We start from the raw sequence: 27,760 nt of genomic DNA on the forward strand, positions 1-27,760 counted from the left end.
ACAACCGATTTACTATCACTGATAATATAGTGCCCATTCCTACGCGGTTACTTTCTGGCACTCCTGTGTAGACTCCAGAGAATGTGCTATAGATGATGCAAGATTACACCTCAGAGGGGTAGTGTGGAAATTTAGCTTGCAAACTGAACATTATCTGCGCCATCTTGTCTCTCCCCAGCGCGACACACAGGAAAGCGCACGGCAGCCATTTTAGGCACCCTGGTCTCTCCCTGCTCATTGCCGATCGCCAGCGCGTCCCCCTGGCGCTGCAAGCATCCCCCGCGCGCCGGCCACCCCCGCTCTCTCATACACGGGCCATAAACCCTCTCCTTCTGCGCGACCCTGCCATGGAACCACATCCCACGCCTGACCGACATCCCATACATGGTCATGCATCTCTTTGATAACCCCCTTCCTCTGCGCCCCATTGTCCGAACCGATCCAGGCCATCACCTAGCCCTGCGGATGCAGTTTATTGCCCCTACTGTAAGGGAAACACCCCACATCAAAGGGATTACAGTAGATCAAGGCCCCCCACCCCCTGAGACCCGACCGGTCGCATACACCCCCGGGAATTGGCGGAATGTCCAGCTGTGTGATAGCCATCTCCTACTGTGGGTGGGGTGGGGACTTCCACTGTAGATATGTGTGGGAACGAGCTCGAAGTGGGGATTCCGAGGATGTTCTTTCATGTATCAAGACAATCTCAAGAATGTGCCATGTATGATAAACCTGCAATAAAGTCATAAACCTGTGTATAAGAGGCCAGGCCTCAGAGATGCAGTTAGAGCACCTCGTGACGATACCTCGCTGTCTGATCTGATGTGTTCCACTCCGACGGAATAAAACTTTGTTTCCTGCCTTCCAGTCTCCGGCGCCTGCCTCTTTATTGGTTTAGCATCGAATGGTATAAGAGGCGATTACCGCCGGGCAATACTTGAAAGGTTATCGACTACGACTGCCGCTACCATTTAACAATTGGCGTCCCAAGCGTGGGGCCCATCAGCGACACGTGGATCCAGTTGGAGAGGTCCCGACGACAGAGTGAACGACTGCAACGATCGGGAGAGCTCCTGCCCGATAGACCCTCGTCTGGCAGCCGATCATCCGAACTTCACTGGTTCCGAGCAGACCTCTCTCGAGTGATCTACGGTCCTGACTGGGAACCATCAGGAGTGCCGCGGCAAATACGGAGAGTAGAGGACGATCGGGCGCTGGAGGCGGAAGACGAGAAACTGTCCACGCGGTCCGGGTAAGGTCGTGAAACACGACAAATTGCGAAACGATTGATTGATTGATTGGAAAATACTAGTATTACTTATTGATTGTTCTCTTTGAGATATTCGCTGTCTACAAATGGGGAGGAGTAGAAACTCTCTCTCTCTCCCTTTGCAGATAGTGAAGGGTAGGTAACGCAGACTTTTGTCCCCATTGTAATCCGTCGTGCCTATCTTTATCTCCCCACTGATTGATTGTCCGAACATTGATTGTTTTGAAGGATAGTGCTCTTTGAGATATTCTCTGTTTGCAAATAACGTAGAATAGAAATATTCTGTCTAGTCTTTGCAAATAGTGAAGGGTAGGTAACGCAGACTTTTGTCCCCATTGTAACCCGTCGTGCCTATCTTTATCTCCTCATTGATTGATTGATTGTCCGAACACTAGTTGGTCGATATTGGTTCTTTGGAGGTATTCTCTGCTTACAAATAACAAGGAATAGAGATATTCTGTCTAGTCTTTGCAAGCAGTGAAAAGATAGGTAGTGCTGACTTTTGTCCCCGTTGTAACCCGTCATGCCTATCTTCTCCCCACTGATTGGTAGTTGGTTCTGCCCGGACCGCTTATTAGAGGTGGACCATCCGGCTCCACTGGAAGGCACCCCTAATAAGGACATGTTCACTAAATATGGACTAGTCGCCGTAGCTTATAGCAAGCTATGGCATAAATATACAAGGAAGGACCCCGAGAGTCAGTGGCCACTGATGGGATCCTTCGACGACCATAAGATAGAAATGCTAGAAATAGCTCTGCGTAGCAATAAAACGACGCCTACTATGCTTGACAGTATCGGCATGTGGCGCAAAGAAGCAACACAACGGAAAAAGAGGGAAGAAGTAAAAGCAGAAAAGGAATTACGAAAGGCAGCTCACCTTGCCGCTAGAAAGTTAGAAGAAGAAATAAAGGAGAGAAGGGAAACTAAACTAAGACAGGAGCCCGAAACATCAGGCCAGTACCCTGTTAGGACCCCCTCTATGCTCTACCCTGAGTTGTCTTCTAAGCAACGAACGAATGACGAATTACTATTAGGTCCCCCGATCATTTATATGCCCCCTCCATACGCACCCTCCCAATCGGTAGTGCAACACCCACAACCCCCAAACACAAGCGAAAGCAGTACAGGGGCCTCGGTCCTCACGGCCTCCGTGCCGGCCGAGCCTCTTGTACTGAACACAACGTTGGCAATAATGTTGGATGACCCTGAGATGAGAAAGAAAGATTCCACCAGAATGAATCGACTAACAAAGGATGAACGAGCAGGAATCGACAAGATAGTAGGGACACTGGTGGAGCGAAAGGAAAGTGAGGAGTATATAACAGACGTGTATAACTCGTATGCCGACAACCGCAGACGACACTTTGTCTTACGCCTTTGTTATCACGCCCTGAATACATATGAGGATAGGTACCACGATAAAGGTCCCGAAGGCTTAGCGGCCCTATATAGGAAGGTAGACATTGGGGAAGAAGGAGAGGGCGATGTGACGAACCTCTTCACTTGTACACTCGAGGTCTATCGACACCTTAAAGAGCACAGACAGACAACCAAAGCAGAAACCCCCATAGCGACTAAGCCCCAGGCAGGAAGGACTGATACCATGATGCCCATCAAAGAGGCCGCCCCCTACTGGGTCCCCCCACGAGGTCAGGGAACACATGACGACATCAACCACCAAGATGCGAAGGGAAGGGTTGTATATAATTGGGTCTACCAGCCATGGGACCGACAAGACATTTTGACCTTTAGAAAAACTCTACCCGACTTAAGAAAGAACCCGACTGCCTTCTACACCGAACTAGGTACAGCCTTAGGTTCAACAATAATGACTTTAGCAGATATCGACTTGTTCTTCGGGTTATGTCTGCCGGCTGATGTGTGGAAGCAAATCCGGAAAGTTGACCACGCTGAGCCGTTCGGATATACCTGGGTACAACTCGATACCATAGATAAACAGCGAGAACCGGGACAGAAACCCCCGAAAGCCATATTGGAGCTCCCAGACAAGATTGTACAGAAGTTGAAGACTCTAATCCCAGAAAGAAAGGTAGACTGGTCGATAGTGACGGCTTGTCGCCAGAAACCCCAGGAGGATGTGTATGAATACTTCTCTCGATTCGAGACTGTGTTTTCCGATTATAGTGGCCAGGACATGACCACCGCAACCGGACATCACCTCTTTGTCCAGAATTATGTGAAGGGTCTGTCACAAGAAGTCTCCCAGAAGCTACAGACCAGCGAGAGTAGTTGGGCAGCCTCCAAACCCGCAGCAATCCTCCAGATGGCCCAATACTACGAAAACCAAAAGAATGAGAACGATAGGGCGTCAGAGAGGAAGAAAAAGGAACTGAAGGAGAGGGTAATGATAGCACAGTTGCAAGGGGTGACCATAGGAAGGGAACCCCCAAAAGGGAATTACCAACCAACCGCCCCTAGAAAGCTACCCCCTAGAGACCATACACCTGCACCCTACAACGGACGGAGAGACTTAGATGGGAACCAATGTGCGTTCTGTAGAGGGTTCGGACACTGGAAATCCCAGTGCCCGGTCCTTCTGGAATTGAACAAAAATAGGGACCCCAGAGACACAGCATATGACCCCAGAAATAGAGGACAGGGACGAGGGTACACGAACGACGCCATCAACGACAGGCCAGGCAGACCAAACACCTTTGATCGCCCCCGACAAAACCAGTGTCAGCAGTCCGACTACGAAAGCACCCATGACTTCGCATAGGACCGCCAGGGGCAAGGGAGGGATCCAGTCGAACTCCGTGTTGACCAGCAAGGTCCTTACGTCACTGCTAAGGTCTTGGGCACAAAGTCTCCATTCCTGGTAGATACTGGGGCGACACGTAGTGCGTTATCTAAACGACTGATTCCTAGGGCACCCTTGTCTGGCTCACACGTAACCTCAATAGGCTTCGATGGAACGCCCTCCACTAACCCCTTATCAGCACCAATCTCCTTTGACTTAGAAGATAACGCCACTGACACGACCTTTCTGCTCTCCTCCAACACCCCCGATGCTATCATGGGACTTGATTTGCTTAAACATTTCCGAGCTACCATCAGATGCTCCCCAGACGGAGTTCGAGTCATCCTGCACGATAACCCAGATCTGTTCAGACCTTGTCACACACGACGTATGCTCTCTATAACTGATGCTGACCTGTCCCTACTCGACACGTTACCCTCACATCTATGGGCTAAAACCGACTCAGATGTAGGGCGCATGGTGATCGACCCAGTACACATAACCGTCCGATCGGACGCAGTGCTACCAAAGCTTCCACAGTATCGAATATCGCCCGAAGGTGAGAAGGCATTGGTGGAAATCATCCAGTCCCTAGTCAATGCAGGAGTAGTAGAAGAAGTAGTCAGTAATGTTTGCAACAGCCCTATCCTACCCATTGTAAGAAGCAAGGCGAGGGAGATGAGAAAGCATACCGCTTCATTGTTGACTTACGAGAAGTCAACAAAGTAGTCATACCTCAGTACCCCGTGGTCTCAGACATCACCACCATCCTCACCCTAATTCCGTCCACTGCCACCACCTTTACTGTTATTGATCTCAAGAACGCATTCTTCTCCATCCCCATCCACCCAGACAGCCGCTACCTGTTCGGCTTCACTTTGAAAGCCCGGTCGTACAGATTCTGTAGGGCACCCCAAGGCTACACTGAGAGTCCCAGCATTTATAGCCAAGCCCTCAAGAGACAACTAGATGCAGTCCAATTGCCAGATGGAGTGGTGTTAATACAGTACGTCGATGACATCCTTTTGGCGGCCGACACCACCCCACTTGTCACGGCCACCCTTCACCTCCTCCACTTCCTCGCGGAGAACGGTCACAAGGTCTCCAGGAAGAAGTTACAGTTCTGCCAACCCCAAGTGACATACCTAGGCCACCTCCTATCCAAGGATGGGAGGAAACTTACCCCTGACCGAATTCAGACCATCCTAGAAACCCCTGTTCCCAAAACTCAGAAGCAAGTGCGGTCTCTAGTAGGCCTCACCTCCTTTTGTAGACAATGGTTGCCAAACCTCAGTCTTATTGTAAAACCTCTGCTTTCCCTGTTGGCTAAAGATGTCCCCTTCCCCCTCCCCTGGACACCCGAATGCCAATCCTCCTTCAAAGAATTACGAGACGCCCTCTGCTCAGCCCCCGTCCTAGGAACCCCAGACTACACTAAACCTTTCTCCCTCTACACCCACGAAAGGGAGGGATGTGCGTTGTCTGTCCTAACCCAGTCCATAGGCCCTAAACAACGCCCTTGTGCCTACTTCTCTGCCACTCTTGACCCTGTAGCCAGAGCATTGCCCGCCTGCCTTCGAGCAGTAGCCGCCGCTGCTGTCTCTATCCGGCAAAGTGAGGGGATCGTGCTCTCGAACCCCCTCACTGTATTGGTACCCCATGCGGTTGACACCCTCCTGAACCAGACCAAGACTCAACACCTGACTAGCGCACGACTGACTGGCTATGAACTGACTCTGCTTGCACCCCACATCACATTGAAACGATGCACCACTCTGAATCCAGCCACTCTACTACCTCTCCCTGACACTGACCCCAATGCGCCCCCATACATGACTGTGTGACTCTCACCGACGAACAGACCAAGAGTAGGGTTGACCTTCGAGATACTGCCTTCCCGGACCCTGACGGAGAACTATGGGTGGATGGCTCATGCATCAAGCTCCCCGATGGCACCACTTCCGCTGCCTATGCAGTCACCACAGCCCGAACAGTTGTTGAGACAGCCCGCATCACACAGCGATCCGCACAGGCGGCTGAACTGATTGCTCTCACACGAGCATGCATCCTGGCAGCAGGGACAACCGCAAACATTTACACAGACAGCCAATACGCCTTCGGGGTAGTTCACCACTTTGGGCTCCTTTGGAAGGAGAGGGGATTCCTGACTTCCCATCCTGCATGGAGATCTAGTCTCTGCCCTGACCGATGCAGTCCTCCTCCCCACACGGCTGGCTGTGATCAAATGCCAGGCACACAAGAAAGTGACAGACATTATAGGACAGGGAAATTCACTAGCTGACATTACTGCCCGAACCACAGCCGAAAATAGGTCCACGACCCGTATGTACGTAACCAGGTCACAAACTGAGAAATGGAAGGATGCTAGGGAAACGATTAGGGACATCCAATTAGCCAGTACACCACACGAATTAACTGAATGGGCCCCGGTGGGATTGAAGGACGATGACGGTTGCTGGCGAACTAAAGACTCGAACAAATGGTTGCTACCTGACTCATACTTGATCCCCATGCTAACCATGGCACACTCCCCCGCACACATAGGGTCTGCTCCCATGATCGAACTCATCTCCAAAGTCTGGCACAACGACAAAATCTCAGACTCAGCCAAACGTCTGGTCCAACAATGCCTGGTCTGCCTCCAACACAACCCCGGGAAAGGAACTGCTGTACCCCGGGGAGGGTTTGGGGTTCCCAATCACCCCTTTGAAGTCCTACAAATGGACTACGTCCAGTTAGAAAGGTGCCAAGGTTTGAAGTACGTACTTGTCGTTGTGTGTGCCTTCAGCAAGTGGGTGGAAGCCTACCCAACCCGCGACAACACCGCAATGACTACCGAAAAAGTACTACTGAAGGAATTCTTCCCCCGATACGGCCTTTGTCGAATTTTGTGGAGCGACAACGGCCCCCACTTTGTAGCCGAGGTTATCCAACTCATCTTAAAGGGGCTGGGTGTAAAACAGAAGTTCCATGCGGTCTTCCATCCCCAATCTGCAGGCTTGGTTGAGCGACATAATGCCACATTGAAGCTTAAGATAGCAAAAATAGTTGCCACCACAGGACTGAAATGGCCAGACGCTCTCCCGCTAGCATTGCTATCAATGCGTTCCACCCCCACCAAACACTACTTAACCCCCTACGAGGTCGTCTTCGGGCGGCCCATGAACCTTTGGACTGCACCGAAACCAACATCCATCCACGACGTCCCGGACGTCCTCATGTCTGACTATTTGTATAACCTAACTAAAACGTTGTCTGTTATCCATCAGCAGGTGCTGCAAGCCATTCCTGACGTGAAGATGATGGAAGCAACCGGACGTCCGAAGATCCACTACAAAAACCCAAAGACTGACAGAATGCACAGCTCAAAGACTATTGCACTTTTCATTACCCTTCTCTTTTGCCTTCTCCTCATGGTCACCTTCTGGATCATGGAGGAGAGCGCACCCGCTCATAAGACATTGCTGACCACCGTTCAACCTATCACCATGAAAGAACACCATCTGATCTCACTTTCACCCCAATCCGAGAAAGGCGTAAGGTGTTCTGGAATAACTCTTTTGTGCAGTTGCTCCACCAACACAATCTTGCCGCCAATGCCACTAATTGCTAGATCTGTGGATTGCTACCACATGCCACTGGACACTCTATCCCTTTCATCCCTTCACCTTTTTCTGTCCATGGTTCCTGCCTCGCCTGGCTAATCCTCCTGCAAGAAAGCTACAAGGACAATGCCACTTCCGGCAGAACTATGTCACACTTCTACCATGGGTTCTGGCTGAACAAAACTGGAAGAACTTCTGCCCCCTTCTGTCCTCTGAGATCAAACACTTCCTTTCACATGGACATCCCTGCCAAAGAACGAGTTGAAATGCAAGTGTTCAACAACCCAGCCAGACCCACCTTCTCTTACCTCCGGAAACGGACGGCCGCCACCCTAACAGTGGCCCTATCCGTCATCAACATCACTGGATTTGTGTGCCTCGAAGGCCTGGGGGCGCAGCTGGTGGGCCACAGCTCCTGCCTCATCACCCGAACATTGGACTCAGTTGATCCACCCTCCTTTGTTGCCTCCCCGAATATGTACTTCGTCTGTGGTACTAAGGCCTACACCTGGCTTCCGAAAGGTTGGGGAGGCACCTGCTACATCGCCTTTGTCCTTCCTCCGACATATGTGGCTCCAGCAAACCATCACCGACAGAAACGTGCCAAAGACATTGTGCAAGCCGACTCCACCGGAGCACAGTTCATGGACGCAGTAAAAGGTCTTGTTCCACTCTGGGGTCCAATGGCAAACAGCCGTGCCATCCGCCACTTAACCCAGGCAGTCGAAACGGCGATGAACATTACGGCTGGCATCCTCGCCAACAACACCGCCGAGCTTCAGGCCGTCCGCCTGGTGGCTCTTCAGAACCGCCTCGTTCTAGATGTGGTTCTGGCTGATCGTGGAGGAGCATGCCGCATCATTGGGTCCAGCTGTTGTACCTACGTACCGGATAACTCACCCTCAGTCTACAAAGCAATTGAACACCTCCACAGACTTTCCGCAGAGGTTCATCAGGAGCAAGAAGAATGGTCCCTGGGAAGTTGGTTTTGGGATACTATTAGAAGTTGGGGATGGAGGCTGTTTTCATTTATCCTAATACCAATTGTGATACTATGTGGATGTTGCTTGGGGGTTCAGTGTCTGCCACCTTTATGTTCGCTTTTTATAAACTGCATCTGCCCTAAGACTTTGAACTTCGAAGCGGAGCGAATGAAAGCTTTGTATGAGGTGGAAGTTCGTAGTATTATGGGGATAGATCCGAACTAAACAAGCTGGCGAGATATGTTAAAAGGGAGGACTGTGGAAATTTAGCTTGCAAACTGAACATTATCTGCGCCATCTTGTCTCTCCCCAGCGCGACACACAGGAAAGCGCACGGCAGCCATTTTAGGCACCCTGGTCTCTCCCTGCTCATTGCCGATCGCCAGCGCGTCCCCCTGGCGCTGCAAGCATCCCCCGCGCGCCGGCCACCCCCGCTCTCTTATACACGGGCCATAAACCCTCTCCTTCTGCGCGACCCTGCCATGGAACCACATCCCACGCCTGACCGACATCCCATACATGGTCATGCATCTCTTTGATAACCCCTTCCTCTGCGCCCCATTGTCCGAACCGATCCCAGGCCATCACCTAGCCCTGCGGATGCAGTTTATTGCCCCTACTGTAAGGGAAACACCCCACATCAAAGGGATTACAGTAGATCAAGGCCCCCCACCCCCTGAGACCCGACCGGTCGCACACACCCCCGGGAATTGGCGGAATGTCCAGCTGTGTGATAGCCATCTCCTACTGTGGGTGGGGTGGGGACTTCCACTGTAGATATGTGTGGGAACGAGCTCGAAGTGGGGATTCCGAGGATGTTCTTTCATGTATCAAGACAATCTCAAGAATGTGCCATGTATGATAAACCTGCAATAAAGTCATAAACCTGTGTATAAGAGGCCAGGCCTCAGAGATGCAGTTAGAGCACCTCGTGACGATACCTCGCTGTCTGATCTGATGTGTTCCACTCCGACGGAATAAAACTTTGTTTCCTGCCTTCCAGTCTCCGGCGCCTGCCTCTTTATTGGTTTAGCATCGAATGGTATAAGAGGCGATTACCGCCGGGCAATACTTGAAAGGTTATCGACTACGACTGCCGCTACCATTTAACAGTAGCAGCCTTGAGTTTTGGACATTTGGTATGTCCCATTCTCAATGTGGTTTAATCTTTGCAGCTGCTTGCTACACATACTATACCCTGTGATTTAAGAAATCTGAGTACTGATACTCTAAAGGTAGGGCCACTGGAAATATGCAATTTTCCGTCCGCAGCGCTTTTTGCATGATTATAGAATTGCCGCATTTGTCATACAATGCATCATCTGTTGCATAATCTACAGATTTTACAAAAAAAAAAGTAATTCTAGCTCAAATCGTTCAAATGGTACTAAAAATGCAGCTGCACATGTTGCAGTACAGTGGAAGGACCATTGCAAAGGTTAACTGTTCATCTTTTTATTGTTTATTGCTATATTTGGGTATTAAGTGAGGTGCAACCAATGCCCAGTGTTAAGAAGTGTCCAAATGACAAAATAATGAAGTAATAATATTTACAAAAAATGCCGCTTCATGCTGCATAATTTGCCTTTTCTTGCTGTATAATTTACTCGACCCTGCCACATAATTAAGTCCTCCTTTGCTGCATAATTCCAGTGGCCATGTCTAAAAGTAAGCAAACCTTTAGCATTTGATAGTTTCAGTAGATGATTGTTCATTCCTGTCACCAATCACTATTTATTTATATGTTTAAAAATGTTCTGTATTGTGAAATCAGTGCCCAAATTTGTGTTATTTCGCTTCCTGTGGGAGCAAATTGCATCTCATGTCATTTCTTCTAGCCGAATAATTTGTTTAAATGATGCCACTCATCCTGAGAAATGTTTTTCTTTTAAATATTCTTTTTAGTTTGAGTATTGGATTTTTATAATTTTAAATCTGGGAGAAATGGCAGAAGATTGGCAAAAATATTTAGTGGACGGATAAAAATAACGAATTTTATTAATGATATCTTTTTACTGTTTTTTTCTGATAAACACAAGGAAGGCTGCCAAATATATGAAATAACACGGTCTCTCAGTTTAATCATTTTCTATTTATTCAATTTTCTTCTTTTCTACTATAGTCATAGTCAATGTTATTGTATGGTTAATAAAATCCAGTAAAAAACATAAACATATGCGACTTTCTAAATGAAACCATATAGTCAAAGCATCGGTAAATACCAGCAGAGAAGATTCTACTGTAATGCAGGCTTAATTTTTAAAAGGTAGCATTGCATGACACACTCAACCACTAACATGCATCCCACGCTATCAGGTTAAGAAAATTCCCAATTAAAACCAATCCACCATATTCTAATCTTGATGCTGTCAGAGAGGCGCTGATAAGGCCGGGTCGAGAGGTGAATATCAGGGCAAGTTTAGAGTCAGGCTACCTGAAGACACCTCCTTTGAAGGATTGGCAATTTGATCCCATGTGGTTTACTTAAGGTCTCAGGTAAATCATTAGAGAAGTAGCCTCTGGAGGGCGAGGAGCTGCAGCGGACAGAGCCATGTGATAGCGGGTGGCGCTGTTTGTTTTGGGGGCTCGTTAACTATTGAGTCGTCAATCGTCTGAACCCTTCTAGAAGCACGGAAAGATTGCACTCCGAAGTGCTGGTGACATGCTGCTTTTCTACACACCCTTTCAAGCTGCGCGGGTCCTCTGAAAACATAAAATTGCCCTTTCTAAGTTTGTCACTCATTTATAGAACCGTACCTGCTCGCAAGTTTAAGTGCTCTACCGAGTTCAAAGCATGGATAAATGGCATCTATTTTCTTTGTTAAATATTGGTGGGATTAACCAATCAGAAGATAGAGTGGCAGAAAAAGTACAGTGCGCAGAATATCCCCAGTTACGTTGCACCCTGCCTCTTTTGTTCCGTGCATGATAGCTGTTCAGACCTGAATAGTGCCATATGACAGAACATCTGTTGTTTTCAACTCATGGTACAACCTTTAACCAAGTAATGACAAGCCTTTGAAATGTTATCGGTCTTGCATTTACGCGAGATCTATTGCATTGGAAATGGTCGGCATCACGGACAACGTGAGGGAGGGCGGGGGGAGAGAATCCACGGACAATGGGAGGGTGGGGGGGAGAGGGAGAAGGCACGGACAACAGGGGGGGAGGGCAGGGAGGGGGAGAAGGCATGGACAACAAGAGGGCGGGGGAGGGGAGAAGAAGGCACGGGCAACGGGAAGGAGGGCGGTAGGTGGAAAAGGCATGGACAACGGGAGGGAGGGGGAAGAAGGTATGGACAACGGGAGGAAGGGCGGGGGGTGGAAAAGAAGGCGCCAAAGCATGTCATGCCTGCAGTAGGAGAACTTCATTAAAGAAAATAGTGCTCACAGTCTAAATAACACGTACCGTGTAACAGCCGAAGTAAAGAGGCCAGTCGCCATGGGCGGTGATAAATGAAGAGGAGGTGGTACTAAGGAGGGACTAACAAGCCTATCGGCGAATCAGAAGCCAGCATTTAGGACAGCCAAGGACATAAGCCAATGGCAAATATGGGCGGAGAATGGGCGGAGCTTCTATTCACCCACTCCTCTACAATAAGTTTCGCAGAGCAGCGTATGCGCACTGGCTGTAGGCTCGACCGAAAAAGAGACACACAATTGACGGTAGTATGGGAGTGGCCTCCAACTGTCTCCATCCTTTTTAATTATACCCTCGACTGATCCTAACTTCGGGTTGCATGGAGCATCACATAGGGGACAATAGAGGCCAGGTGGTCCACTACATTTATTTTTATTTATTTATTTATTTAATGCATTTTTATACAGCACAGACTTAACCCAAAGGTGTCAGAGCGCTTTATAGTAGAACCAAGTAGGTTACATAAGGAGATTTACATACTTATACGTCACAAATACAATCAGGATAGCTAAAAAAAAGTAAAAATAAGAGGTGGCAAACACAAAAAAAACAAGCATTTGCAATGCAATAGGTCTTGCATTTACAAGATTTTGAGCTATTGCCATTGTAAATGACAATACCTTTTATTTGTCTGTTGTTTTTACAACAAATAAATGGCATTGTCATTTACAATGCCAATAGCTCCAACTCTCTCAAATGCGAGGCCTATTGCATTTCAAATGTATTTGGCACCCGTGCTATAAAATTAAACAAAAAGTGTTAGGAGATTGTGCTCGTCACAGTATAATTTACACTGTTGTCATTTCATTCCACTACTTCCACTAAAACACAGTTGAATTACAGGTGAGTAACTGGTAATTTCACCAGCCCCTACCCACCCGGGCTCGGCTCTCAGACTTTGTATCTGAGAAGCATTACACAAGGGGAGGTTTTACAGCAGCACATCGAACATGATAAATTGTCCTAGTCTTTTTAAAGCCTGTCGGCTGAGCTGCATCATATATAAGCTGCATCATATATAATGAATACATAAATAATGCTACAGTGGGGAGAGTAGGAAAGGTCAGTGAAATGATGGATGAGCTTGGACCCGTGGCATCACACCCAGTGGACTGTGGACATGCAGGGACCCCAGGTTATGAGAAGGCTCTGGTGAACTAGCACGATCCTAGCTGCAAAGGCACATAACATGTGTCAGAAGCAGGACCAAATGCTCAGCAGTCATCTGATGGAGCTCTCCTAAGATCTGCGTGTCCTATTAAGAACATATGCAGTTTACCTGCTTTAATTAGAAAATAAATACTCTGTGCTCCAGATTGCAGGCCTTTCTCTGTTTGCTTCATTCGGACTTGACAGAGTTTCAATAACAACGTTAAGACACTGCATAAATAAACACAAAAACCCAACCACGTAGTACCCGCATTCATTGTGACTGACCATAAGACGTGGTGATAAACGAAAGTCGGTTCCTTGGCGGTGTAGAGGGTACCTTGTGCAAGTGAGGTGTGAGACATGTGGAAAGTGTTGTGTGGGATGACCAGCCATTACATCTAGGCGCATTACCTTTTTTTGTTGCAGTTTTATATAGCGCAAACTCGACCCGGGGGTATCGGTGTGCTTTACATGAGCACTAGTTACCTGACACATGGCCACATTCATTTTTGGTATGCACAATGAGATTAAGTGATTTGCCCAGAATCACAGAATGCGGAGCAGACGCTGAGACACTTACCTGGTTCCCCAGCTCCATAGTCGGCAGCTCTGGCCGTTATGCCACATCCTTGTCATAAATACACAAATATTCCAATAACAGGAGCACAGCTTCCATAATATAACCCTTCAATAGATTGAGGAACACGAGATAAGCATCTCTACGAGCTAGGGGGGACTGTAAAATTTACCACATTGCCACTAAGGCCTGGCCCAGGGGAGGCGGAAAAGTTGAGGCATTTATTACTAGAGACAGATGTCCTGAGAACCACCTCTGGGCACATGCCACTGTCCGGTTTCAATGCTGGATGTTGTTTCCTGCTGTTAATGTCCATTGTGATAGCAACAGCGTAAAATAATTACCTATATCTGCCTACTATTAAACAGGGGAGGCATCCTTCCAGAAAAGAAAATAGAGACTCGGGTATGTCCTAGCCACAGTGGCGATGTTGGACTTCCCCATGGGCTGCTAGTGTGTGGCGGTTTGCTCCTGCAGAGAAATTACACTTACTCTCACAAATACTGCGGCAAACCCCCAAGGCTGCGTAGCAACATATTTCCTCCCAAACTCGTTTATGAAAGGACCTCACACCCCACAACCCAACAAGGCAAGCACAGTGCGAGTGTGAGAAGTTGGCCTGGTATATGATGTTCACTAGTTAAAGTGACCACCTTGTACCATGCCAAGCAACCCTTATGGTGTGGTTGTAAGTCAACCTTTTCGGACCAGCTGCCCTAGTGGTAGCGTAGGCTAAGCAGTCTTTGAGGCTAAACTCGTGAAACGTGTTAAGCAGGCTGTTTTACCAAATGTAACCCCCCTTTATACCAATGAAAGGACACCACACAGATATATATTGAAAATATATATGTATTTATTTCTTAAAGTATCCCCTAGACTCTTTATGAGCACAGGAGCACAAATCGTTAAACAAGAATACGTTAGAATACACAGAAGTTGCACTTTATATGGATAGGCCCTGGTGGCCGCTCGAACCATATACTAAAATAGTGGTATAAGTACCACGAACAGAAAAGGGAAAAGGCCTAGGGCCTCTAGAATCGCTGGGCCTACAAGGAGCTAACTTCAGTTAGTGACCAGGAGGTCCACGGGTTGCGTGTGCAGAGCAAATAGTCACACGCGGGCTCCCATAGGTTTTCAATGGGTGCGTAAAAGTTACAAAGTTACTGCAAAAAGGATCTTCCGGGTGGACTATGAACTTAAGATTGGAAACACAGACACTAGAGATGATTCTCTACACTTGGGCACCGGAGTGCCAGCTTTACCTCACCCACAGGAAGCGGGTGCATAGGCCTCGAAGTGCGTCGGGTTTCTTCTATCTGTTCAGTGGAGCCTGTGGACAAAGATGCTGCAGGCGGTCGGTCCGGAAGAGATGTGGTGGATCCAAGAGTGGATCGGAGTTGTAGAAGACCTGTAAGCAGAGGGGACAGTGTTCACAGTCACTAGCCAGTAACCAGCGTGGCACCAGGTGGGTACCAGGCGATGTCGGGTGCAAACAGGAAGAAAGGTGTAGCTTGTCTCTGCAGCCACGTGGTCCCTGAAGGTCGACGACGTCCAGGAGTCGGTTCACGAGCTGTCCCACGCAGGCTCTCGCTGTCGGCGGTGTCGGCGACTTGATCGAAGCAAACAAGCCTTGGCAAAAGCAATTGTTGTGGAAAACGAAATAAGCTGATTGTTCTGACCAGCAAGGTCAGAGGGACTGCTCCTTTGGAGGGGAACAAGGGCCAGTCTGGAGCAACCAGACCAGCGGTGTATTTCTTGAAGTTCGTTGCCAAGATGGCCACTAGCCAGCGGGCCAGCAACCGGTTAGGCGCGTCGAGTGGCAAAATGCAGAAGGGCCCCACGCAGATCGTAGAGATGCTGGAGGGCTCACCTTTGGTGCAGATGCTGCTCGGGTGTTGGGCTTCTCAGATCCCAAAGCACAACTTGGAGGGAGCCTCGGTTGTTGCGCTTGCAGCTTGTCGTGGTCTTTTCAAGATGGCTGGCTCCACGTGTCTCGGTGCCTCCACGGGTTCCTCTTTTTCAGGGACTGTGGATCGGGCGGTGAGAGGTCTGGAGGTCCAGGTCTTGTCAGTCTCTGGGCTCGGGCTCCGGCGGGAGGCGGCGGCAAAGCAGACGTTGATTCGCTGGATGGTGCTTGCGTTAGCACGGTGGTCACTCCCTGACCACAGGGGAGATTTCCTTCAGTCCTCTGTGCAGCAGAGCGTCGAAGTTCCCGTCTTCTTCTTGTAGTTAAGTTGATTCCAGGATGTCTAAAGTCTTAGGACACAGCTCCTACCTTTATTCGGATTCTAGGGGCCGGACTACCTGCTAGGTCCCTCCCTAAGGATGGGACCAGGAAGGGGGGTGGTTACACCCCCAATCCTTTGTCCAGCTCGCCCCAGGTCCAGGGCTGGTGTGCCCCAGGACCGGTTTGAACTGGCATATGCACCAAGGCTCCTTGTGAGCCTCAGGCATGTCTGGTTCTATTGAAGCCCTACCTGACCAATACACAAAATCCTGTCTGGGGTGGTGCACGCACCTCCCCTGGCAGGAAACCCTTTGTCCACACCTCCCAAGCTGGAAGGACTCCCAGCAGCAGGAGGGCAGACTTGTGTCTGTGGTGGCAGCATCCATTTTGTGGAGCTGAGGCCATGTCTGATCTTACCCGGGTTTCAGGTACTGTACATGTCGTGTCTCTCTAGAAGGGTGGAATGCTAACCCCGTCGCCAGAATTGGCGAGGGGTTAGTATTCCAATTCGTATGACACCTTACTCGACATGTTTTGATAAAGCCAAACCAAAGATAGCATTTAACCGCGAGGTTCATAATGCACTTAAGAGTATATGGTATGACGATATCTGGAAACAGTAGAAGGAAGTGGTTCCGACCACTGCAGACAGGCTCAGCTCATGCCAGAGCACCATCTCACATGGAACCAAGCACTCTGCCTTCAGGATTGTTAAGGCCTGCCATAGGAGTGACTTATAGGTTAACATGTGTCCCATTTAAGGTTAGGTATAGGCATACTACACCTAAGTAAGAGGTGGCTACACCAACTTACCCCAGCTGAGTGATCAGCCAGTTGTGTCAAATTTGTTAGGCCAAGCCTGGGGTGGCATAATACATGCTTCAGCCCCTGGCAGGCCTTAGATGCACCAATGCCCTGGGTACCTAGTGTACACTGGTACAGGGGCTCACAGGGTGATCCACTTCCAATTGGTTATGCACCTAGGGTGCATAGTGTAAATTTAGTAGAGAGAACAGCAGGCTGGGGGTCTGATTGGCAGGTCCACAGCCTCAATATGTCAAAAAACCAGTGAAGCAAAAAGCAAAAAATTTGGGGTGACCATAGGATAGCAGACCCTACTCTCCTACAGCAAGCCTTCCAGTTAATGATGGTACGCCGTATTACTGGAAACTACACCCGAGTGTGAGCATCACTCGTGTTACTATAACACCGGCTACCCAGCATTTTTTAAAAACAAGTACACAGAGTGCACTATAAAGATTTCCAAAAAACATTAGTTCATGCGTCATGAAACAAATACATACATTTAAAAATAAAAAGTTCACTTAAAATCCAATTAAGTTTTAAAATCCGTTAAAATGGCAGGTAAAGGCACTGTATGCCATGATTTTAAATACTTGTAACGGATCTGCAGAACTTTAATATATAAATACAGCGCCTTTCCCAACAAGTATAAATACATTTGTCAAACGTGTAAATTTAAAAATAATTGAGGTATTGGTTTTCACACTATGTATTTTAACAATTCTATACATTGCTAACAACTATTTCTTAAACATATAATTGGTTTTGTGTCCCTTTAACAGAGACAAAATCTGTCCTTTGAAGCCTCCAATTAACTAGTCTTCAAGCCGGAAGTCAGGCGCCCTTGCCCGGGACGTGGGCGGGGCCTGCTCCGGCAAAAACAGAAACCGGCGTGCCGTGCTAACGCGGGGCTCCCATGCTGAAGGGAGAGCCCCGCGGTGGCGGCCGGAATGAAGAGAAGCCCCGGGTCCCAGGAGCTGGCCCGGGTGAAGCATGCGGCAGCCGAGGCTGACCACAGCAGCGCGGGGCTCCCGGGAGTGCAGGGAAGCCCCGCAACAGAAGTGCTGCAGCCGCGAGGAGGAGCCCCCCCCCCCAGAAGAGCAGCCCGGTGAGTGAAGAAGGGCTGGGGGGGCTCCATGTGGGCTATTGTTGGCGCAAAGTGTACTTTTGCAATTCTGAGCGGCGCCATCTTGCAGCGGCCCGCTCCAACGGGGCTGGCATGTGGTCAGAAGCGGGACAGGAGATGTACACATCGCGTGTGTGCACGTGCGTGTACACCGGCTCAAATCCACCAAAAGCCTTGCGCTTGCCCATCTCCTGTCCCACTTCGGAGGCAAGTCAGCAACAATAGATCTCGCTGGCGGACAGCAGCGCTTTGCGCTGCGTTCGCAAGCGAGACCTAATGAGGTTAGTACAGGTATAGAATACATATTTACAACGTTGGGCTCAGGTGAATGCCAAGTGGCCTTGAGGGACATGAAAAGGGATGTATTCATTCTGGAATTGTCTTTGGAAGAGAAGAGATTTGAGGCCTGTTTTGAAAGTCCGGGTAGAGGTGGTGGTTCGGAGTAATGGAGGAAACGAGTTCCAGATTCTAACCGCATTGCCTGTGAAAGATTGAGCCATAGAGCTTTCCCTTCTGAAAGTAGGGGGCTCAAGCAGTACGTTTTCAGCATTGCGTGAAGGTCTCTAGAGCAGCCTGAATTTTAAGTTTATTCACCAGGTGTCGAGGGGAGGAAGTGTGCAAGGCTTTGTGGGTGATACGGGCAGTTTTGTAGATTGACCTTGCTTCGATAGGAAGCCATCGAAGAGAAAACAGTATGGGTGTGATGTTATCATTTTTCGTTGGCAATAAATCTCACACAAAAGGTCACAACGGAGCTTACACTACCCAATTCAAAATGTACTGCTTAGAATAAATCTCAACTCACAAAGTGTACAGGGTAAAAAGGATGAAAAAATGTGGGAGAATGTGGGGCACTACTTGTGTTTGGGCGAGAACCCTCACTCACCCTAGGCTGACATACTTCATCATAGGGTCCCCTCCGCACACTGGGACCGCAAGGTACCTAGTGTGGGCTACGACTTTCCCGTGGGAAAGGAGCAGGGTTGTTCTATAGCACACAAAATTCTAATACCTACGGGTCAGAGTGAGGGGCAGAGTGCTAAAGAAAAAAGTGTTTTAAAACTATCTCGATAAGGGCAAACAACTTTATTCTATGCCCTAAAGGATAGAAGTTAAAAGCATTGTGAAACAAGGATATGGATGTTTACCCTGTATTAGGTCAACATGTTTCTGCAGTGTATGACTGAAATGTTAAGGGCATTTTTCAGGACCAAGATGTTAAGTCACTCTGCTATATATAAAACGTGGAAAAAAAAAAAAAAAATATATATATATATATATATATATATATATATATATATATAATACTCCTTATATAATTAGGCCTTACAAACACTTGACCAGCTGTGCTAAATAGCATCAAATTCTTGGGCGGGCCAGATGGCACTGTGAAAACAAAAAAGAAAAATGTAACATATAAAATGGATTGCGTAGAACGACGTGCATCACCAGTGTCTACCACCACCACTGCCAAACACGTGTAGGGTGCTCCTAGTGAGCATCTACCTATACCTTACCAAGATTATATAGATAAGGTCCAACTCAACCGTCAACAGAGTCTCTCCAAACGTAGAACTCTAAATAGGTCCCATCCCCCTTCTAACTCTAAATAGGCGTACACAAACACTTTATCACAAACAATGGAGGTACAAAGTAAGGCATCTCATATCATGCATAGTGTATGATCACCTTGTTATATACTTAAATAATATAATAAAGTATGAGAATACGATGGAGCAGAGACATAGAAGCAGTGGTTTCCAATGGGCTGTCCTTATGTAACAACATAAACCTCCTCTTCATTTGTAACTGCCATAATTCTCTAGAATGTACCATATTTCCTGCCAGTGTATTGGGCCTAAAAAGGCCCTCTAGTGTCAGGAGGGCCCCACCTAATGGCCATCGGCTCGCCCATAAAATAATGTTCATTCTAGTGGTAATTATTCATTACAACAATGTAGGTCCTAGATCGTGGCTAGAGTCTATATAATGATGAAAGCTATTGGTCTCCAGTGTCACCCCAAACTCATAGGTCTTGTCCAATCAGAACTGGCCACCATCTAGTGGTTGCCGTTCTGTTCGTAAATCACATTAATATGAGGGAACACCTTCCCCCGCAATAGTGCGGGTCAAGACAACAAAGGCCGCAAAGTAACTGAAGTCGAGGAATCATTTGAAAAAAATTAACTAAACAACCCCATTTCTGAAGACCTCATATATTGGAAAGATCCCTTATCTAAAACAATCTTCCATGTCTAAACAAGCTTGCTTGCCCACCTTACGTGTTGCATATCACGCTAAGGAGATCACTTGCGGGAGTATTTGTCAGAGGCTCAGGTGCTTCTTATGACATCAGAGCCTCGACCAGAAGGGTGTGCAAGGTGTACCTGAGAGGTGTAATTTCCACTCGGCAAATGAAAGCCTCGGTCCTCTCACAGCGTACGTCTTAATGCAATGTGTGACCATGCCATAATCTGTTCCGCTACAATTCAAAATCAATTTAGAAATGGATGTTATGATAATAGTTTTTACCATACATATAAATATTTCGACACTACAAAGAGGGAGATGAATCCCTTCTCCCATCCTAATGAAGGGCCCGTCCCACTAGGATTGACTCTTTCTACCCTTGTTGCCGCAGGCAAGTCACCAATTCAATTAACTTGACAATAGCCTTCTAAAGGCTTGTTAGACTTGGCATCTTTTGGCATGTTTCCCCTGAGTTTTTGCTTTCTGGCCTCCTGGTTTTGACTCTGTTTTTGCTGGCGTAGTGTTTCTGCGCACTTTTCTCACTGCTGATCAGTGGTAAAGTGCAAGTGCTCCTGTGGTAAATTGTGTTATGGATTGGTGTTTCCATGATTGGATATTTGATTTACTTGTTAGTCCCTAGTAAAGTGCACTGAGTGTGTCAGGGCCTGTGAATCAAATGCTACTAGCGGGCCTGCAGCACTGATTGTGCCACCCACGTGAGTAGCCCTGAAAAGGTAACTCAGACCCGCCATTGCGGAGTCTACACGCAGTTTTTAACTGCCATGTCGACTTGGCCAATGCACACACTTGCCAGTCCCTCACCTTCCCTTTTCTTACATGTCAGCCACCCCTAAGGTAGGTCCATGGTACCCCTGTGGGCCGGATGCTGTGTATGTGAAAGGTAAGACATGCACTGGTGTGTGTGGCATGTCCTGATAGTGAATTACGGCCAATTTAGTTTTTCGCTATTGCAAGGCTACCTGTTCTCCATATGACAGAATGGGGAGTTTGTTTATAACATCTTATAAACATAACTGACCCGGGGAATTAGGTAGGAAAATAAAGTTTTGTATGCCTGAACTCAGAATCTAAAGATGCATCTTTTAGTTAAGGTGATTTTTACATTCTGTGTTTGAAAATACCACTTTTAGAAAGTAGGTATTTTCTTGCTCAGTCATCCCTGGAATGTGGATTGCCTGTCTGGGTATTGGATGACAGAAGGCTGGGGAGCCAATGTGGCTCCAGATAGTCCAGGTGGGTCAGGAAAGGGCTGAATAGACCTGGGCTGCCATTGGGGAAGGGGCAGGAGATTACCTTGCACCTCAAAGGGCCTGGTCTGCCTCTGACCATGTCGCCTCCACCTCCTGCCAGGAAGTCACACCAGAGAAGGCAGAACTGGTTCTGGCTGGGCACAGACACTCTCTGCCTAAGAGATCAAAGGGTTTTGGGATATAAATACTGGGGCCCAGACCACTGAACTTTAGAACTCTTTTGGACCAGAAAGACTGCCAAGAAGAAGATCTGGAGAAGCTGTGAGGAGAAACTACCACTTTGGTGTGTGCTTTGCTGTGTTGGCATGCAGTGGCTGCTTCTGTCTTGGGCAGTGAAAGGACTGGACTGAACTTTCTGCAATCTACTTTTGTGAGTCTCTCCAAGGGTTTGAGGTAGAGCTTGCCCCCTGTTCAAGAAGTCTCGGGAACAACAAAGACTTCAAGCTCTTCTGCCCTCAGCACTGGGGACTGTGTGTTTTGTCCTGCAACAGAAGAAAAGCAACCCGACAACGCAGAGGGCACCACCACAACGCCACACCGCTACCCTGGTCTCACGACGACGCCTGCTGACGCCACCACCGAGCCGCTGCTCGCACCTTGACCTGTGGGCACCGCACTCTGCACCGCCTCGCTTCACGACGACGCCTTGGTATCCCCGTTGCCGCCGCTCCACACCGAAATCTACGCCGCTGCTTGCACCGTGGTTCGAGGGCACCGCTCGTAAAGTCACACGACGCACCTCTCTCATCAATACAATTGACCTATATAAACTTCGTATATACAGAAGAAATATAATTTGAAGGAGTAATTTCTTTGTATGTGTGTTCGCCTTTCTATCACCTATCACTGCACCTCTCTTCACTTAAGTGTGAGCACTGGATCTTTCCTAAACAAAAAAATACATAATAATGTTAAAATTTTACAATGAATTAATACATTGCTTTACAGTATTGATTACCTGCTTTTTGCTTCTTTGCCCTGAGCAATTGTCATTATGTCTCTAATGACTGAAATCATACTGTTCTTTTATTGGGATTTATGCCCCATTGAACCATTGTTTTTCTTGATATTCTTCATTCAGAACTGTCTCAGTCTTTGGTGTTGATGGTCCGGGATTCTGACCTCGGCAGGTGCATGTTGTGTGCCAGGGTCTCATGCCCTGGGGATGTGGAACTTCGCTAGCCCAGGGTTCAGTGCATCTTTCCATGCCTTCCTGGTGCTCGCCGCACTTTGCTGACTTCGGTAGTTAATTTCCTTGAACCAGGATGTATTCCTGGTTACAACTTCTCTCTGCTGTGAATTTAGTGTCTTTGACATGTGTCACCAACCACGTGTCTCATTAGAGTAGCGTTCTGAATTTCCATCTAGGATGCCGTCCTCTTAGGATGACCCAGTTGTCCCCTCACAGACTTGGGCCACATCCTGGTAGGACTGGTTGTCTCTCTCGTTTGTTACTTTCCTTTTTCTGTGCGGTGTCCAGCTTGGCTGGTTGACACGTTGGACCTGTTGGAATGCTTTCCATAACCTCTAACCTCTCTCCTGAACATGAGATCTATGGGCGAGCATTCTATAGTGCTGTGGGGCTGTGGGGTATGAGTGTCGATACATTCATAAGAACTGATGAAGACACTATTCCAGGTCATCTCCCTGGTCTACCCTGATCTTCAGTGCTTTTTTCAGAGTGCGTTTAAAGTGCTTCACCTCCCCATTGGTTTGAGGCCACTGTGGTGTTACCTTCTGGTGTGAAATGCCTAAAGATTTGAGATATTCTGTGAACTCAGCCTCTTGAAAAGCCGACCCATTGTCTGTCTTTAGTTCCGTCGGTAAGCCAAACATTGCAAATACATTTTCCAGGCTAGGCTTGATTCAATAGTTGTCCGGCCATTAGGAAAACTGCCAAAGTCCATGCTCCTTCATCCTGGGCTTTAGACAGGGACCTTCTGTGATGACTGGTTGGTCTAATTCCAAGACTGGTGGTTGTGCAAGGCTTGCATTCTCTGATCCTCTTCTCCACTAGATCGTCCTTGCCAGGAAACCACACCTTAGACCATAGCCTCCCTGTGGTCTTGGCTGTTCCTTGATGCCCTTGATGGGGAAATGCCACCCAGTGCTCCCACAGGGACCAAGGAACAACAATACATCTTCCACGTAGCACAAGTCCATCCGTGGTGGTGCTGAGTTCTTGATGGACTCTCCAGAGTTGTGGCATTGTGAGTTGATTTTTCTGCTCCCACCCCTTTGCGCCATGTAGAAAACCTCCACTGGGTTTCGGTGGCCTTCTGCAGGCATGCGTCTTTCCTTGTTTCTCCTCGGAGTATCTCCAGTGACATGACCATGGAGTAGGATTCTTGTGCCATCATCCCGACAAATTTGTTAGAGCATTAGCCGCTGTGGCTTCTCCCAGTGCAGTCTGCGGATGGCAGAAAAGGTAGGTGTGAGAAAGTGGCTCTGTATATACTGTTCCCAAATAGGTACAGGGTGTACAGAGTCCACAGTCCCCAGAGGTTTGGCAGAGGCTAAAGTTAGATATAACCTTACTCTCTAAAGTGGTAGCTTGGTTGAGCAGTAAGGCAGTATCAGAGGACAGTGTAAAGCATTTGCTGCACACACTCAGCCAGCAAATTGTCTCACACACTCAATAACTGAACTCTAGGCCAATGGTTTATATATAAAAAAATATATGCTTGTTTTATTTTGGAACCAACAATAGGTATTAAAATATGCTTTCTCAGAATGAGATGCTTTATATAAATATTTTTGCAATATGCAATTGACTTTTGTAGAAAGTTACAAGTGGTTGCAATAGGCAACACAATTCTAAACACAATAATGCATTGAGTTCAATGGAAGTTTCAAGTTATTTGCCACAGATTACTTTTAGGATTACTTTTGAAATTCCAGGACTGGATTCTAGATTCAGTCCTGGGTCAGTACTTGGAATCAAGTGATAAAAGTCGACTTAATTACTGTGATGATTTTTAGACAATATTTTGCTATTTTAAAAGTTGACACTTAGAAAATATTTAATCGAAAACAGTCAATGATTCCCTATGGCAGAAAATTCAAGTTGCAGGTATAGTATGTTCTCGTTACTTTTTTTTCTTTTTTTTTTTTTTTTTGAAACCTTTATTACAAAATTCAAGAGATATACAAGTATGGGCCTACAACCTTCAGGCCGGCCGCTAGCAAACAGTGAGACCATAAAACACATTTATAAAACACAAGCGGCAAGCGGTAAAAGTCCCACAAATCAAAAGTATCATTTGCGGCTACATTGCCCAAACATCCCAAATGGCGGTTTCATTTTAAATGAAAAACGAAAAACAAACCCACAAGGCGGCAAAAGTCTAGGCAACATTATGTGCTCCCCTCGGGAGGACCCTACCAACCTACAAGAATAGGAGGGGGGACGGGCAGGGGCAGAGACAAAGTGGTCACGATAACACAGAATCAAGGGAATGTTACTTTTGTAATCCAGTACTGGGTGCCTAGACTCAGTACTGGGACCTTTATCCAAAACAGGTAAGTAATTACGTTTTCAGATATTATACGATTTTTAAAGAATATTTAAAGATTGCAGAAATTGACAAGAAATTTCACAGAAAAACAGTCAATGATTTCCTATGGGAGAAAATTGGGTTACTGGTAAGTACAGTTGTAAGTATTTTTCAGAGTCAGTGCTGGGCACCAAGACCCAGCACTGGTAGCTCACCTAAGAGCAGGTGAGTATTTTCGTTTTCGTTACTCGGCTGATTTTTGGTGAATATTTTAAGTTTTGAAAAGTCCACACTTAGAAGAAATTTCAGGAAAAGCCAGTCAATGTTACCCTAGTGAGAAAATTGAGTTATCGGTTTAAAGGTAAGTACTCGACTGGCAGAGTTAAGGTTCTGGGCATGGACTCAGGGGTCTCCCAGGGTCAGGTAGGTACAGTTGGTTCACCCCCAGCGGCACAAGGGCGGCCGGGTGCAGAGAGAGTTAGGCCTAATGTTATCCTATGAGGGATAGGGGGGCCTTGGTTGGTGGCTGCCGACTAGCAGGCCACGCGGCTGTGGGAGCTGGGCTCCTGGTCACTTACTCAGGGCAAGTGGGGAAGTAGATAGGTGTAGAGGTTGCACTGCCAGGGCCACTCGGGCGGCTGGGTGCAGGGTGCTTTTGAGCCTTCGGGCGCTCAATTGATTTCAATGGGAAATCTCCGGTTTAGAAAAAGACTGCAAGCTCGGGGACGAGGATTCTTCAGGTGCCACCACCACTTCGAGAGGTAAGTTGGGTAGTTGGAGGATAGGTAGGTACCCCGGGATTGGGTACAGGGGGCCGCGGGGCGCCGGGTGCAGGGGTGCCTTTTGGTGTCGGGAAATCTTACCCTCTGTTGAACGCGGTTGGGGGGGCACCTTGTGCTGAGGTTGCAGGCTTCTTCAGGAGTGTCGAGGGAGGTCCTTGGGTGCCGGACTCGGGGTACCAGTCGCCGTGGGGTCGTCCTCGTGGTCTTTGTTCACTCCGGCACAGGCAAGGCTTGGCTGGTGCAGAGTGTGCTGGGTTCGCGGTTCCGGGCTGCTGCCAGGGATTAGAAGTAGATTTTGAGTAGAGCCTCTACTCATGGGAGTCCCAGGGGTTTAGAGTCAAAAGGTAGCCAGGTCCTCCGGGGTTTGTGAGGTTGCTGGCCACAAGAGATGCCGGGTTGGAGCAGGAGCAGGTTCGAGGGTCGACAGGCCGGTAGGGCTCGGGCCAAAGCAGTTGGTGTCTTCCTCTTCTTAGCAGCTGCAGGGCAGGTCTTCTTTCTTCTAGCTCTTCTTCGGATTTTGGAATCTGGAATCTGGGGAAGGAAGATTCAGGGTGCCCCTAAATACTAGATTTAGGGGCGTTACAGGTAGGTGAAGGGCAGGGACCAATGGGTCCCTGTCCTGGGATGGGTACACCCCCTATCCTGCCTCTCTCCGGTGGGAGGGGGGCAGTAGCCTAATCCTGATTGGGCAGGGCTCCCCATCTTCAAGATGGCGAGAGCCCGGGGATGTGCTTCACCTCACCACCCCCACCTGAGGGGTGGGGTTGGCAGGTTGGCACATCCCCTGTCCTTATTTGGGGTTTCCGGCCAAGCTTCCCACCAGAGTGGGGGGTTGCAGTGGCCTGGGGAGGCTCACAGAGGCGGCATGCCTTTGAAGCTTCCCCCTACCCATCCTGGGGGAGGAGATTTAGCACCTCGCCCAGGATGTGCATTGTTGCAGACCCAGGAGAGCAGGGGCTCTCCTACCTAGGGGTCCAGCAACATGTCTACTGTGTGGCATCCTAGGCAGCCTCAGAACAGACGTAGATTGTAGGTTAGGTTTCAGGGGTCCTCTCTAAGATGCCCTCTGTGGTGCTTGGTACATTAAATCCCACACTGGCATCATGTGTGGATTTAATGTGCTGAGCAGTTTGATACCAAACTTCTCAGTCTTCAGTGCTGCCATTATGGTGCTGTGGAGTTTGTGTTTGACAAGCTCCCAGCACCATGTACTCTTAAATGGCAGCACTGCACTTACGGGGCCCAGGAATGGACCTGGGTACTGTAGGGGCACAGGGCTCCTGCCTCTGTGCCCACACCACTGGCATAGGGCACCCAGCTAGAGGGGTGGCTGATGTATGCCAGGGCAGTGTAGGTTGTGGGCATGGCACACAGGGATGTGTGCCATGTCATCTCTCTGTTTTGTTTTGAACCCAGACACTCAGCCTGCGAGGGCAGTGTGTGTGTGTTAGGGTACAGGGCCTCTAAGGGTGGCACGATGAGTGCTGCAGCCCTTAGAGGCCTTACCTGGTCACAAGGCCCTGGGTACCTAGGGTACCACTTACCAGGGGCTGACATGTGGACAGGGTTTGCCAATTTGGTTTTGAGGGTTTTGTTTAGGGAAGGAACATAGGCCCTGGGCACCTGATTGGCAGGAGTCCAGGGCACACTCAGTCAAAGTACATTCAGCAATTCAGCAAAAAGTGGGGGCATACCAGGCAAGAAAGATGGCACTTACTCACCGTAGGTGGCTGGAATGCTGGCTCGAGGACGATAGACCCCGTAAAAATCATTCAGTTGTAGCTGCGCAGCCCACCTCTCGATCCTTGTTGACAGGTGGCATTATGTGCAAACAAAGAGACACACCAGCGGTTTGTGACCTATCATCTCCTTGAATGCTCATCCATAGAGATGCAGATGGAAGTACCAGCATACCCAAAGCATTGATAGAGCTTCCTGCTTGATTTGGGCATATCGTATTTCTGGGTCGGACAATGCGCTGCTTGCATAAGCGATCGGGATGCACTCT

General features: G+C 48.2%; 1 long non-coding RNA gene across 1 annotated transcript in view; it reads left to right on the top strand.

Moving 5' to 3' along the window:
* LOC146867479 (uncharacterized) overlaps nucleotides 1-27,760 on the top strand; it is a 40,920-nt gene that overhangs the window by 1,208 nt on the left and 11,952 nt on the right. The window lies entirely within an intron of this gene.

This window comes from Triturus cristatus, chromosome 1_2 (genome assembly GCF_964204655.1).
Source record: "Triturus cristatus chromosome 1_2, aTriCri1.1, whole genome shotgun sequence".
NCBI lineage: Eukaryota > Metazoa > Chordata > Amphibia > Caudata > Salamandridae > Triturus > Triturus cristatus.